Source organism: Quercus suber, unplaced genomic scaffold, assembly GCF_002906115.3.
Source record: "Quercus suber isolate HL8 unplaced genomic scaffold, Cork oak 2.0 scaffold_81, whole genome shotgun sequence".
NCBI classification, from domain to species: Eukaryota; Viridiplantae; Streptophyta; class Magnoliopsida; order Fagales; family Fagaceae; genus Quercus; species Quercus suber.
The window spans coordinates 991520-1006101 of NW_027069546.1; positions in this window are offsets into that span (position 1 = coordinate 991520).

Below are 14582 nucleotides of genomic sequence, written 5' to 3' on the forward strand. Positions count from 1 at the left end.
AAAAGTAAAAAGAATTAAAATGCTTTTAATTGTTAGGATATGTGCCTTTTAAATCCTATTGTATGATGCTATGTATAACATTATATTGTGATTAATAAAGTTGTTTTATTATTATCTAAAATAATGATAATATGAATATTTAAACATTATCATATAGTCCATGAAATGCATAGTATGTGATTTAGTCATAGAGGAAATAAGTCACATGCTCGTTGTAAACTTAGAATTTTAGTTTGTAGTCGGTGATGAAATTGGGCATTTCATCTACGAAGACTATAACATATCAACTAAGATGATTTGTCTTGATCATGAAAGTAGAGACTTCTAATTGATATGTTGATATATTTTAAGTGTTAAGATATATTGAACTAGACTGCTATGAGATTTATTATTCTATTAACGATTGTCAAATGAATAATAAATCTCACGACTATTATTTACATCAACTCTTAATCCTGATAGAATAATGAAACTGATGATGAAGTGTAGGTTGCTTTGATATATTAGGAGTGAGATCTAAAGTCACGATCAAAACTTCAATATGTTAGGCAGCAACATTTAGTGTGGAAAAAACATATATTCTCAAGATGAAATTCATAATCTCTTAACGGAGATATAAAATATTTCTTTGAGATAAGTTTAATGGGTTTGGTTATTTAAAGTGTTAGACCTAACCACTTTAGTAAGGAGTTACTAAAGTATATATTTATGAAATTGGATTTCATAAATATATGATGAATAACTTAAAGGATTAAACCAAGTACTCAAGGATTAAGATGTAGTAATCTTTAAAGTGATAGTCAATATTCATGACTTTGTATTATTACGAATATTTTAATGAAGGGGTTGTATATATAATAAAGTTTTGAGATATAATTTATTAATAAGGCCCATAATGCAATTATATTTATATAATGGTATTAAATATAATTAATGGTAATTTTAGAATTATTAAGAGTTGACAGAAAAGCTCAAAACCCATTGGAGCTAGTGTCTTATTTGTTCCATTTTGGTCCCACTCCAAACCATATACTAAAAGCCAATTGCTTAAAAGGGTAGCCCAATTAGATAATCAGTTATAAAGAGAGAAACATACAAAATTTTGTAAGAGAATGAAATGATGTGTATGTGATTGTAAGCAACTCTCTTATTCTCCCTTGAACACATACATATAAACTAATTGAGAGACCACACTTCTTGGGCACAAGTGGAATTGAAGTGATAGTCAATATTCATGACTTTGTATTACTACGAATATTTAAATAAAAGGGTTGTATATATAATAAAGTTTTGGGATAAAATTTATTAATAAGGCTCAGAGTGCAATTATATTTATATAATGGTATTAAATATAATTAATGATAATTTTGGAATTATTAAGAGTTGACAGAAAAGCCCAAAACCCATTGGAACTAGTGTCTTATTTATTCCATTTTGGTCCCACTCCAAACCATATACTGAAGCCCAATTGCCTAAAGGGCTAGCCCAATTAGATAATCAGTTATAAAGAGAGAAACATGCAGAATTTTATAAGAGAATGAAATGATGTGTATGTGAGTGTAAGCCACTCTCTTATTCTCCCTTGAACATATACATATAAACTAATTGAGAGACCACACTTCTTGGGCACGAGTGGAATTGAAGTGAAAATTAAAAGTGCTCACAAGTACTTCTAATTTTTGGTTTTGAATTTCACTGCACTAAGGTATGCTATTTGGTTCTTAAATTCTGAAATTTACATAGTATACGTTATCAATTGTAAATGAAGTAGATCAGTTAATTTTTCAATGCGTACGTTTTGTATGCAATTCAATCTATGTTTTTCCTCCATTAATTTGGTTGCAAGCATGTTTCTAGGAGATGTGGGAGTTATAGGATGTACCTCAAAGGTGATAGTCCCCATCAAATAGTTATGATTATGTGTAAGTGTATTAGATTATCTCATATCTAAAATCTTTATAATATGAGACATATATGCACTCTTGCTATGTTTGCACACATAACACGCATACTCTTTGCTACTTTTGATATATGAGCAGGTACAATGTAATTTGACCATCACAAGAATTACATGTGCTAATATATGCTCACTAAATTGTCTCAACTTGTTTTTGAAATATAAAATTGGTTAGACTTGTTTAGTGTGTGTGAGTGTTTTGGATCTATATGCTTTGCATCTTATTTGAGCTGAGATTTGAGAGCTTAATATTTTGGTTTGATGTTTGAGTGAGTAGCTTGATTTATGCATTCATCTCTATGTGTTTTTCTCTTCTTGAAAAACTTCTTTTCTTCAAGCTTGACAGCTCCTTGACACATCCTCAACAGATATCCTTTCTATCGAACCTTCTTCTTGTGATGTTGACAGATCCTCGATATCTTCTCGATCCATCGAGGAAATTTTCTGAGCTTTCTGTCTACCTAATAGATTCTCGATAGATCCTTGATCCATCGAGATTTCTAGGTTTTCTCTTGATAGTAGCTTAACAACTTCTCGATCTGTCGAGACCCTATTGCTTGCATTGTTTTTCACATGTTTCACATGTTTTGCATCTTTTTATTATTTTGTCATCCATAGCATCTTGTTTCATTACATTTGTGCATTTATATGGATTCCTTGTGTCCCCTTTGATCATCTTTATGTTTCTTGGGTGAAGTTTTATAGCTTCTTGTACCCTTTGTCAATCATAAAAAAAAGGGGGAGAAAATGTGGTTTCTTTTTAAGATTTTATATGTTAGGGAGAGAAATACATGCCTTTGTAAGGGGGAGTTGTGTTTCATCTTGTTAGGGGGAGTGTTTACCTCCTCATTGTTTTAGGAGCTTCTTTTAGCTTCTTGTACACTGGTCTTGTGACTTTTTTTTACATACTTTGTGCTTAGCTTTGATTTATATATATATATATATATATGATGATGATGATGTATGTTTTCTTCACTTACCTCTAAACCTGTTGTTTCTTTTCTCTCTTTATACACATGTTTCTTTATGTATGCAATCTTTATTTCTGCTTCACACATAATGTCTTGATGAGTTTTGTTTAACTGTTTCAGAAAGACAGGTTGTGAAAGTCTACCACGCCATGAATTCTCTTCTTGCAAAGTTTTTCAAGAGTTTATAATAGGGATAGATTTATTTTGTAATACAACAAGTGGTTATGAGTTTAGTGATTTAAGACTTCTCTCATGATTATTTGTTTTGTTGTGGTTTTGTCACAGATTGCCAAAAAGGGAGATTGTTATGGACATATTTCATGTAATTAGCTAATCCTTTGACAAAATACATTTAACTTGTGATTTGGTAGATCTAGGATGGGTTTAAGACTTTCAAAAATAGGTTGTTAAAGTCAAGTGTTAAAGCCATTAAGATCTGACTAAGAAACAAGTGAAGAAGAGCTGTTCATTAAAGCTCGATAAATACCTCGATAGAAACAATATCTATCGAGATTTAAGAATGAAGCTCAACAAAAGCTTGACATAAGTTAAATCTGTTGAGATCTACAAAATCAGAATTTCCAGACTTGATTTTCGGCTCATGCTGACATGTATGTGTAGGATTTCTTTTCTCACAATCCTAGACATATATATGGCTTATTTTAAAGGCCATTATACATAGAGAACATATGCAGAAAGTGACCTAGTGCCTTATTTTCTCTGCAAGAAGTTACTGCATCTTTTGCGCCTTACATTGGTGGTGACAAGATTTTGACTAGCAGTGAGTGGTGGCACCGATGAGTTATTGAGGTTGTGAGTTGTTGATGTTGAGGTACAAGGTTGAGAGAGGGAGAAAGATGTAAATGTGTGGAAGTGAAAGAGAAACAAGTCAATAAGTGTAGAGTAGAAAAATGTAAAAAATATTTTGTTTTATATGTCATTGAAATGAATTATTTTTTCATTTGATTATTATATATATATATGTGTGTGTTAGAAAAAATTAAATATATTAATTATTTTTCTATAAATTACATAGGTTATTGATTAGCTTCTATAATAAATGAATTATGCTAGTATTACATAATTGGGCATAAGTGTGTTAGTGGGCCATGCTAGTACCACATGGTTAGTTGTGATTGTCAAAAGTGTGTTAGTTGGCCATGTGGGGACACCTTTACCAATTACAATTCACCATGTGACGAGTTGTGATACGAAATTGTGTCCAATTATACGGTACTAGCATAATTCATAATAAATATGAGTAATAGCAGTTGTCTTTGATTCACAAATGATTTGATGTTTCTCTTCTTTTTTTGAGAATGTGATGTTTCTCTTCTAAAGGAAAGTAAATATTACAAAAAAAAAAAAATACATATATTGATTCAAAAACGAAAAGGAAATATATTTTCATTTCATGTATTTAAGAAAAGTAAAAATATAAAAATAAAAACAAAGAAAAAATACTTATCCAGCGAGAGAAATGGAGAAATATCTACAGCCACTAAAACCAAGGAGAGACAAAGACGGCTGGCCAATTGGTACACCTCAGATTTTCCTTGCGCTTTTTGCCACTTCAGCTTCTCTTCTTTCTTGATTTTTTCTTGCCATGCACTTGCTTTCAGTTTCAATTTTTAAAGGCCACGTCTCTTCACTTCAATGAAAATGGAATTGAAGCTATATATAACTGTAAGTTAGGGACCTAAGTTTTATATTTTTTTATAGAAGCATGTATTTTATTTATTTATTTACTTTTTTTTAGAAACAAACTAACCGTTAAATACACTCCTAATTATATTCTCTCACCAAGCTCAAACACATTACTTAATTCAAAGTACCACTACAAAAGAGCCTAAAATGGTATCAGAGTATAGATTTTATTTATTAACATTATAGATTTATGAAAATATAATAAATCTCGCTTTTGTTTCATTTTATTTTATTTTTTAAAGAATGACTAGTACTAGAATTACAGGTTCATCATATAACTGATGAACTTTCAATCCACAGGCTCGTCCATATAAGATGACGAGCATATAGTCCATAAGGTTGTCATGTGAAAGATGACCATATGGCATTAATGGCACAACCATTAATAGTTTTGTAACCAACAAGCTCCAACGGTCAAAAAGGCCAATCATGAGCTATTCAAACCTCCATTTAAGCTTTGGCAGGCATTACTCAAATAGCCAAAACAGCCATTAAGAGGCCAGCGATGGTTGCACTAATAATAAGGCTCCAAACGGCTATATCAAGGCTATAAATAAGCCACCAAACACCAAAACAAAGTACACAATTTAAAACATACAGAATTACATTCTTATACTCTGAGAGATATTGAGAACTCTACTGACTTTATCATTGGAGATCCATTGGCTAATGCCACTCCGGTGCCTTTCTCTCTCATCTTTACAGGGAACGTGACCTTGTCATAAGCCTTGACAAGGTTATTAACTAACAACCATTTATGGCTTCATCAGTTTGGTGTCGTTTATAGGGAATGTAGATCTGAATCATACAAATTTTCGTACCTCTGCCAATCAAACAACAAAATGGATCCAAGTTCAACAGGCCCACTTGATCCAATGTAGATGACCCAGCTGATTCAAACACTGGCAGTAAGTGTTGAAGAGCTGATCAAGCAGAATCAAGAATTGAGGCAGCACATCTCCAATGAGAATAGCAACATGCCCCATCCTCGCCAACGTAATCGAGACAACAATGACGAGGAGGTTCATACCCTCTGACCACTAATAGAGACGAGAGTTCTAGGGAAATAGAGTGATCCAACTCTAGATGAATAGGGTAGTCCAGTTCCAGACGAATAGAACAACCCAACCACAATAATGACGAGCTCTTGAAAAAAATGAGGAAAGAAAATGGACAATATGAAAAACACTCTAAAAGGGGAGTAGACCAAAAATTTAGATGGGATGATCAAAGAGAACGGATTCACCATTTACCAATGAAGTCCTAGAATGCCCACTACCACCAAAGTTTTAGCTCCCTCAAATGGAATCTTATGATGGGCATATAGACCCATTAGATCACATAGAGTCTTTCAACACATTACAGAACCTTCAAAAGACACTTGATAAAGTGATGTTCTGTTCCTTCCTAACAACTCTTTAAGGAGCCGCTTGAGTTTGGTTCAGTAAGCTTGAATCATCCTCAATAGCAAACTTCGATCAGTTAAGTGATTCATTTGTTAGTCATTTCATTGGAGCTTAAAGGCATATAAGGCCAACTTCTCATTTGTTGGCGATGAAACAACATGATAGGCCAAGAATGTATTGACCCCTTGGTAACTTAATCAATTAATTTTGCCAAGTGAAATTAATCAGATTCAATTACATGCAATGAGCGTGGTAGTACAAACAAATCACCAAATAACTAAATGCAGCAGAAATTAAATTTGACACGGATGATTTGTTTACAAATGGGGAAAACCACCGAGGCAAAACCCCACCGGGTGAATTTAAGGTCACCACTCTTGAGAATCCACCATTATCAAAACAAGCGGTTACAAGTAATGGAATCCCAGTACCTTATACCAACCTGCAGTTGAACCCTTACCCCAATACACAATTGGACTTGTAATGTAGTGACAATCTCTCTTTTCAATGCACGACTCCCAGTACGTGACTAACCAATTGATGCGCGGATCTAAGTACGTGACTAACACCAACATGAGAAAGATGTTGGCTGTAAAGTTCTTCAATTCATCCACACGATGAAGACCAAGAAGCTCCTTGGTTACAAAACCCTTGGCACACAAATGCAGCAGCTTCTTAAAGAGAAAGATGAACTAGAGAAAATTGTCTCCAGTCACAATTTGAGTGAATAATCATTTTGCATCACCTTTGATGGACCTAAAAATAATCCTTATATCTGTCTAAGGTTGTGAGAAAAGAAACCCTACACAAATAGCTTGGATATCCATAAAATCAGATCTAGAAATTTGAATTTCGTAATTCTTGATAGATACAGCTGTTGAGCTATCTGTCGAGCTTTAAATATTAAGTCTCGATAGATACATCTGTCAAGCTTTAATGAATAACACTTCTTCACTTAATTCTTGGACAGAGTTGCATGGCTTCAATGCTAGACTTGAACTCTTATTCCTTGAAGTATTAAACATATCCTAAATCTACCAAATTACAAGTAAAGTGCATTTTGTCAAAGGATTAGCCAATTCTATATGACAAATGTTCTTAACATGTTTCATATATGTCCTAACAATCTTCCCCTTTGGCAATCCGTGACGAAACCACAATAAACAAATGAAATATGAGAGAAGTCATAAAACACTTAGCTCATAATCACTTGTTGAATACAATAAAATCTATCCTAACACAAACTCTTGAAAAACTTTGCAAGAAGAGAGTTCATGGCATAGAAGATTTTGACAACCTGTATTTTTTAAACACTTTAAACAAAACTCATTAAGGCATCTTAGTGTGAAACAGAAATAAAAGATTACATACATAATAAGAAACATGTGTATAAAGAGAGAAAAGAAACAACACTTGGAGAGATGGGTGAAAAAATGATAACAACATCAAATATATATATATATATATATATAACAAATATAAATACAATGTTTGCTATCACTAAGTGGTCACAAGATCATTGCACATAAAGGTAATGTATCTAAAAGGGAAAGAAAAGAAAAGATACATAAGTCCTCACTACATCCCTCATAAACAAAAAGAACACTCACCCTAACAAAAATGTCCCATGCTAACTCTGCCTCTAAATACATGGCTACTTTCATACCTACAACTACTCCCTTTTTTGTGACGAATGACAAAGGGCAAGTCACTGAGAAGCAACCATCTCGTCATCACTAGAAGAACTAGCATCCTTATCCTTATCATCATCATCATCATCATCATTGGAGCTATCGTCATCATCCTTGTCCTTGGAAGCCTATGGAGATGGAGAGGGAGATGTCGTCATTCGATACAATTAACACGGGTGTTCACCTGACACAACTCATCACTGAGAGTGTTAAGGTGAGCATCCATGCACTGAAGTTGCACCATGATGGTCGCTAGTGTCACACCACCAATCGAAGAAAAGGAAGCGGAGGAGGATGGAATGGTAGAGGCTGAAAGAGTCGTTGTCTCGGTCTGTGGCCGTTTCAGTCGAAGTTAGGCCTCACTTCGTCCAACGGATACCACGTTGATGGCACCCATGATGGTGAAGTGGGAGACTCGAGATAAAAGACAGAAGAGTGGTAAATGATCCTCGTGATAGCTGAAGGAAAGATAAGCTTATCACGGGTCACCATATCCTTATAGACATCTATAAGGGAGAGTATGAAATGAGAGGGAAAGTCAATAGTAAGGTCCTCAATGAGGGAAAGCAAAAATCGAACACGGGGCTCAATAATAGAGTTATAGTGAGACAAGGGATGGAGAACAAATGTCATCACCACATTAAGGAACCTCGGACCATTTGCAAAGCCTAAGCATGAGGTGTTTTGATAATCGCCCCATGAAGAAGGTGTCTGACAAAAGTGAGACAGAAGATCGTCATTGGACACAGTCCTTAGACATGGACATTTTGGGTACTCAGGATGCGATACCCTAGAAACATGTAGCACATCGAAGATAAGCTCCAGAGTGAGTACTATATTTGTACCTCAAATAGAAGTAATAAACTGAGGAATAGAAGAATCAAAACCGTGCATATTGGAGTAAAACTCCTGTATGATCATGGAAGGACAACTCACAGGTATCTCACATAGAGATTCCCAGCCTCGACTGTGAATGACAGTAGGTAGAGTAGTATCAGAGAAGTCTGATAAGATAACATGGCATTCCAAATCAATGCCACGTTTGGAGAAGTTCTTTGATAAGTCCTGATGGGATTTCGCATCACAGAACCTAACACGTAAAGGAGTGGAATTAGAAGATGATGCCCAAAACGAAGAGGGTTTTGGGACGAAATAGGTTTGTGCTTGGGTGCCATGCACAAACTATCTAAGAGAGAGAGAGAGAGAGAAAGAGAGAGAGAGAGAGAGAGAGAGAGAGAGAGAGAGAGAGGGAGGGAGGGAGAGACAAGCAGAAAAACACCATCAACAGATTGTACCATAAAGGAAATGAAAAGATACGTATGCATAAACAATGCATAATCATGTGACATGCTATGAAAATTGCATCATGGGCTTAGCCCAATCCAATCCTACCAGCACACAAGGTTCCAACATAGAAAACACACATTTATATGCATGAAACATTGTGAGAATGCAAATGTAATGCAATGAATGAGCATATAACAACATTTAAGCAAAACACAACCTAAAATTTCACAAAATTCTCAAAAATTTTCAAAAACCCCAAAAATTTCACAAAAACGTAAAACCTAGGTCTAAATGCATGAAATGCATGAAGAATGAGAGATTAGAGATCATACCAGGGAAGAAAGAATTACACTAGGCTGAAATCTAAGAGGGTTTGAGGTTTTAAGAGAGAATAGAGCGTTTGGGAGAGAAGAAGAAGTTTTTTGTCGAGAGAAATTGAAGAGAAATGAATCTCATTTTGTGTTGGACCTATTTAAGGAAAACGCATCTCGATGGATCAAGGATCTATTGAGATTTTGTCGAGCACTAATTCTTGACACGGTAGCACAAGTGAAATTAATTTTGGTAAATTAATCAATTAATTTTGCCAAGTAAAATTAATTAGATTCAATTACATGCAATGAGCGTGGTAGCACAAACAAATCACCAAATAACTAAATGCAGTAAAAATTAAATTTGACACAGGTGATTTGTTTACGAATGAGGAAAACCTCTAAGGCAAAACCCCACCGGGTGAATTTAAGGTCACCAATCTCGAGAATCCACCATTATCAAAACAAGTGGTTACAAGTAAAGGAATCCTAATACCTTATATGAACCTATAGTTGAACCCTTACCCCAATACACAATTGGACGTGTAATGTAGTGACAATCTCTCATTTCAATGCATGACTCCTAGTACATGACTAACCAATTGATACACAGATCAAACTACGTGACTAACACACCAATTTGAGAAAAATGTTGGCTGCAAAGTTCTTTAGTGTATCCACATGATGAAGATCAAGAAGCTCCTTAGTTACAAAACCCTTGGCACACAAATGCAACAGCTTCTTCATGAGAAAGATGAACTAGGGCAAATTGTCTTCGGTCATAATTTGAGTGAATAAGCACTTTGCATCAAGTTGCATCACCTTTGATGGACCTAAAAATAATCTTTATATGTTTCTAGAGCTGTGAGAAAAGAAACCCTACACAAATAGCTTGGATATGCATGAAATCAAATCTGGAAATTTGAATTTCGTTATTCTTGATAGATACAGTTGTCGAGCTATCTGTTGAGATATCTGTCGAGCTTTAATGAACAATACTTCTTCACTTAATTCTTGGATAGAGTTGCATAGCTTCAATATTAGACATGAACTCTTGTCCTTGAAGTATTAAACACATTCTAAATCTACCCAATTACAAGTAAAGTGCGTTTTGTCAAAGGATCAACCAATTCTATACGGCATATGTTCTTAACAGATTCCACATATGTTCTAACACAACAAAGAAGAGAAACTCTAAGGGCTTATGTGAAACGTTTCAACCGAGCAATCCAAGAGGTAGATGAAGTGGATGACCAAGTGTTGGAAAAGCACATGTTTGTATCGCATACAAAACATACATAGTGAAAAATTAACGGATCTACTTTATTCGCAATTGATAACATGTACTATATAAATTTCAGAATTTAAGAATAAGAGAGTGTACCTTAGTGTAGTGAATTTCAAAACCAAAGATTAGAAGTACTTGGGAACACTTTTAATTTTCACGCCAATTCCACTAATGCCCAAGAATTGTGGTCTCTCAATCAGTTTACATGTATGTGTTCAATGGAGAATAAGAATGTGACTTACACTCACATACACACCATTTCATTCTATTACAAAATTTTGTATGTTTCTCTCCTTATATATAACTGATTATCTAATTGGGCTAGCCTTCTGGGACATTCCATTGGGCTTCAGTATGTGGTTTGGAGTGGGACCAAAATGGACAAATAAGACACTAGCTTCAATGGGTTTTGGACTTTTCTGTCAACTCTTGACAAGCCCAAAATTACCATTAATTATATTTAATACCACTATATAAATATAATTGCACTCTAGGCCTTATGAATAAATTATATTCTCAAGACTTTGTTATACATTCAACCCCTTCATTAAAATATTCGTAGTAATACAAAGTCATGAATGTGGACTGCCACTTTGAATATTACTACGTCTTAATCTTTGAGTACCCAGTTTAATTTTTTAAGTTATTCATTATATATTTATGAAATCCAATTTCATAAATATATACTTTAGTAACTCCTTACTAAAGTGGTTAGGCCTGAATAACCAAACTCATTAAACTTATCTCAAGGGAATATTTTATATCTCTATTAAGAGATTATGAATTCCATTTTGATAATATATGTTCCTTCAACACTAAATGTGGCTGCCTAACATACTGAGGTTTTGATCGTGACTTTATATCTCACTCTTGATATATCAAAGTAACCTACACTTCATGATCAGGTTCATTATTCTCTCAGGATTAAAAGTTGATGTAAATAAAAATGGTGAGATTTATTATTTATTTGACAGTCGTTAGTATAATTATAAATCTCACAGCAGTCCAGCTCAGTATATCTTAACACTTAAAACATATCAACTAAAAGTCTCAACTTCCATGATCAAGACATATCATCTTAGTTGATATGTTATAGTCTTTGCAGATGAAATGCCCAATTTCATCACCAACTACAAACTAAAATTTTGAGTTTACAAAGAACTTGTGATTTATATTTTCTGTGACTAAATCACATAAATCACATACTATGCATCTCATGGACTATATGATAATGTCTAAATATTCATGTTACCATTATTTTAGATAATAATAAAATAACTTTATTAATCACAACATAATGTTGTACATTGCATCATACAATAGGATTTAAAGGGCACATATCCTAACACCAAGTCCAGTTGATGGCCTTCCAGGCTGGTTTGACGACTTAAGATTTTATCTTCTCCCTAGCCAAGACTCCTCCAATAACAATGATGGATCTCCTATTCATAGCTAAAAATTATATGAACAGAGAAGACTCATTGACAGCAAAGGGGATGGATTGCAAATGAAAGATGGATGACATTGACGAGCATCAACATAAAAAGAAAGAAAAGAAGGGTTGCTCCTCTAATCAAAAGAACAAAAAGGGAAGCCCAAGCCTCTTAAAGAAAATGACAAATTTCACCCCTTTGAATATGCCCATGGAAAATTTTTTGCTGCAGATTAAGGATGATCCAAGCTTGAAGTGGCTAAAGCCTTTGACTTCAGTACTGCACAGATGAGATCAAAAGAAGTATTGCTAGTTCCAAAAAGATCATGACCACATTGCTGAAGAGTGCAGAGGCCTAAAAGGGCAAATCGAAGAGTTGATACAGAAGAGGAAGTAACAGAAGTTTTTAAAGAGGGATCATCATCACCGGATGGAAGAAAAGTCCAAGCAAGTTGACATAAGAAAAGATGACGAGCAAGAGAATGCTAGGACTACTGTTGGTGAGATAAGAATGATTACTAGAGGACTTGTCACTTAGGGATCATTCAAATTTTTATCAAAGGCCCACCAAAGACAGGTTAATGGTGTTCATGTAGGACACTCAATGACATAGTGTAAAAGGACCGGAGTAGAGGACATTGTGTTTTCAAAACACGATGCCAAAGGAGTGAAACATCCTCATGACAACCCGTTGGTGATTATGCTTACAATAAAGGGATATAAAACTCGTTGAGTGTTTGTCAACAATGGGAGCTCGATAGACATCGTGTATATGACGGCCTTCCAACAAATGAAGCTTGACCCGAAAAGGCTCTATCCTTTCAAATCTCCCTTGGTTAGTTTTAGTGGAGACTGCGTTTATCCAGAAGGGATTATTTCCCTATCCATCATAGCTAGAACCTATCTTGCATAAGTAACCAAAGATATTGACTTTCTCATAATGGGTTGCCCATCGTCCTATAACGTCATTCTAGGACAACTAACTCTCAACTGACTGAAAGCTGCTACTTTGACATATTGTCTCAAAGTCAAGTTTCCAACTGACCATAGGATAGGAGAGATTTGTGGAGATCAGGTGTTAGCCCGAGAATTCTATTAAGTAGTGCTTGCAAGGAAAGAAAACCATGGTCACAAGCCAAGGACTTTATTGCTACAAGGTAACCCCTTTGGGCTGAAGAACACTGGGGCCACATATTAAAGGTTGGTGAACCAAATGTTTATCAAAAAAATTAAGTGGAATGTAGAAGTCTATGTCAACGACATACTTGTCAAAAGCAAAATGAACGCAGAACATTTAGATGGCCTAAGAGAAACATTTGACATGCTCTGAAAGTACAAGATGAAGCTAAATCCAGCAAAATGTGCCCTTGGAGTGTCATCAAGAAAGTTCCTCAGTTTCATGGTATCCTAAAGAGGAATAAAAGCCAATCCTGAGAAAGTGAAGGCCATCCTAGAAATGACGTCACCCAAGACTGTGAAAGAAGTTCAAAGATTGGTGGAACGGGTCGTAGCTTAGAATAGGTTTGTGTCAAAGGCTATAGACAAGTGCTTGCCCTTCTTCAAGACACTCAAGCAAGCTTTTGAGTGGATTAAAGAATGCGAAATAGCTTTCAAAAACTTGAAGGAGTATTTGATGAGGCCATTATGGGTGCAAGTGCTTGTGGCGTGGTAGTCCTCACGGTGGGTGAGTACGTCTTGGCCTAGGGTGGACCATAGCAAAGAAATTAAGTCACCTCCTAGTATAGGTCTAAGAACCATAAATAAAGCACCCTTCATGGAAGGACTGATCTTTTACCAAAGAATGTGTCTGGAGTTTAGGTATGGGAAGGTGTTAGGCACCCAAAACCACCCGACCCGTGGGTTGGCTTCCACACATTATGTTCCAAGTCTTAATCTCATTAAAGGCAAGTTTAATATACCATTCTAACTCATGCGCACACTCTAGCATGCGTTTAAGGCATAAAACATGTCGTCAATCATCATAAGTGTAGTATTCATCTATCATAGCATAAAGCAAGCATATCCAATGCCAGAAGCATCATATGGAAAAATCAAACAAGCATGTTATGACATCCAAACATCGAAGGTATAACATTCAATACAAGCATGTTCATGTTATTAAATAAAAACAAAGTTATATTCAAACCAATGCATGATCATATGAATGCATAACTTACCTCACTCCATCACAGGACCTATGCATCAATGCATGTTCATGGTATTTAAGCAATCTAAGAACCCTAATAAGCATCGAAGAGATAAAAACAAACAAACTAAAATGAAACCGAGAAGAAAGACTTGAAGATGCAAGAACTAGGTTAATGCAGAGGCTAAACATGTAAATAAAACAAAGAAAACATCATAAAGGAACGAGATTAGGATTTCAAGGTAAGAGTATGTGTGCATGTACATAGGGCATGCAAGCACATCCCAACTATATTGCATGCACACTTATACACACCCGAAACCCTAAACCCAGAAAACCAAAATAGAAAACAAGAAAAACACAAAAGAAACAAAGAAACTAACAAC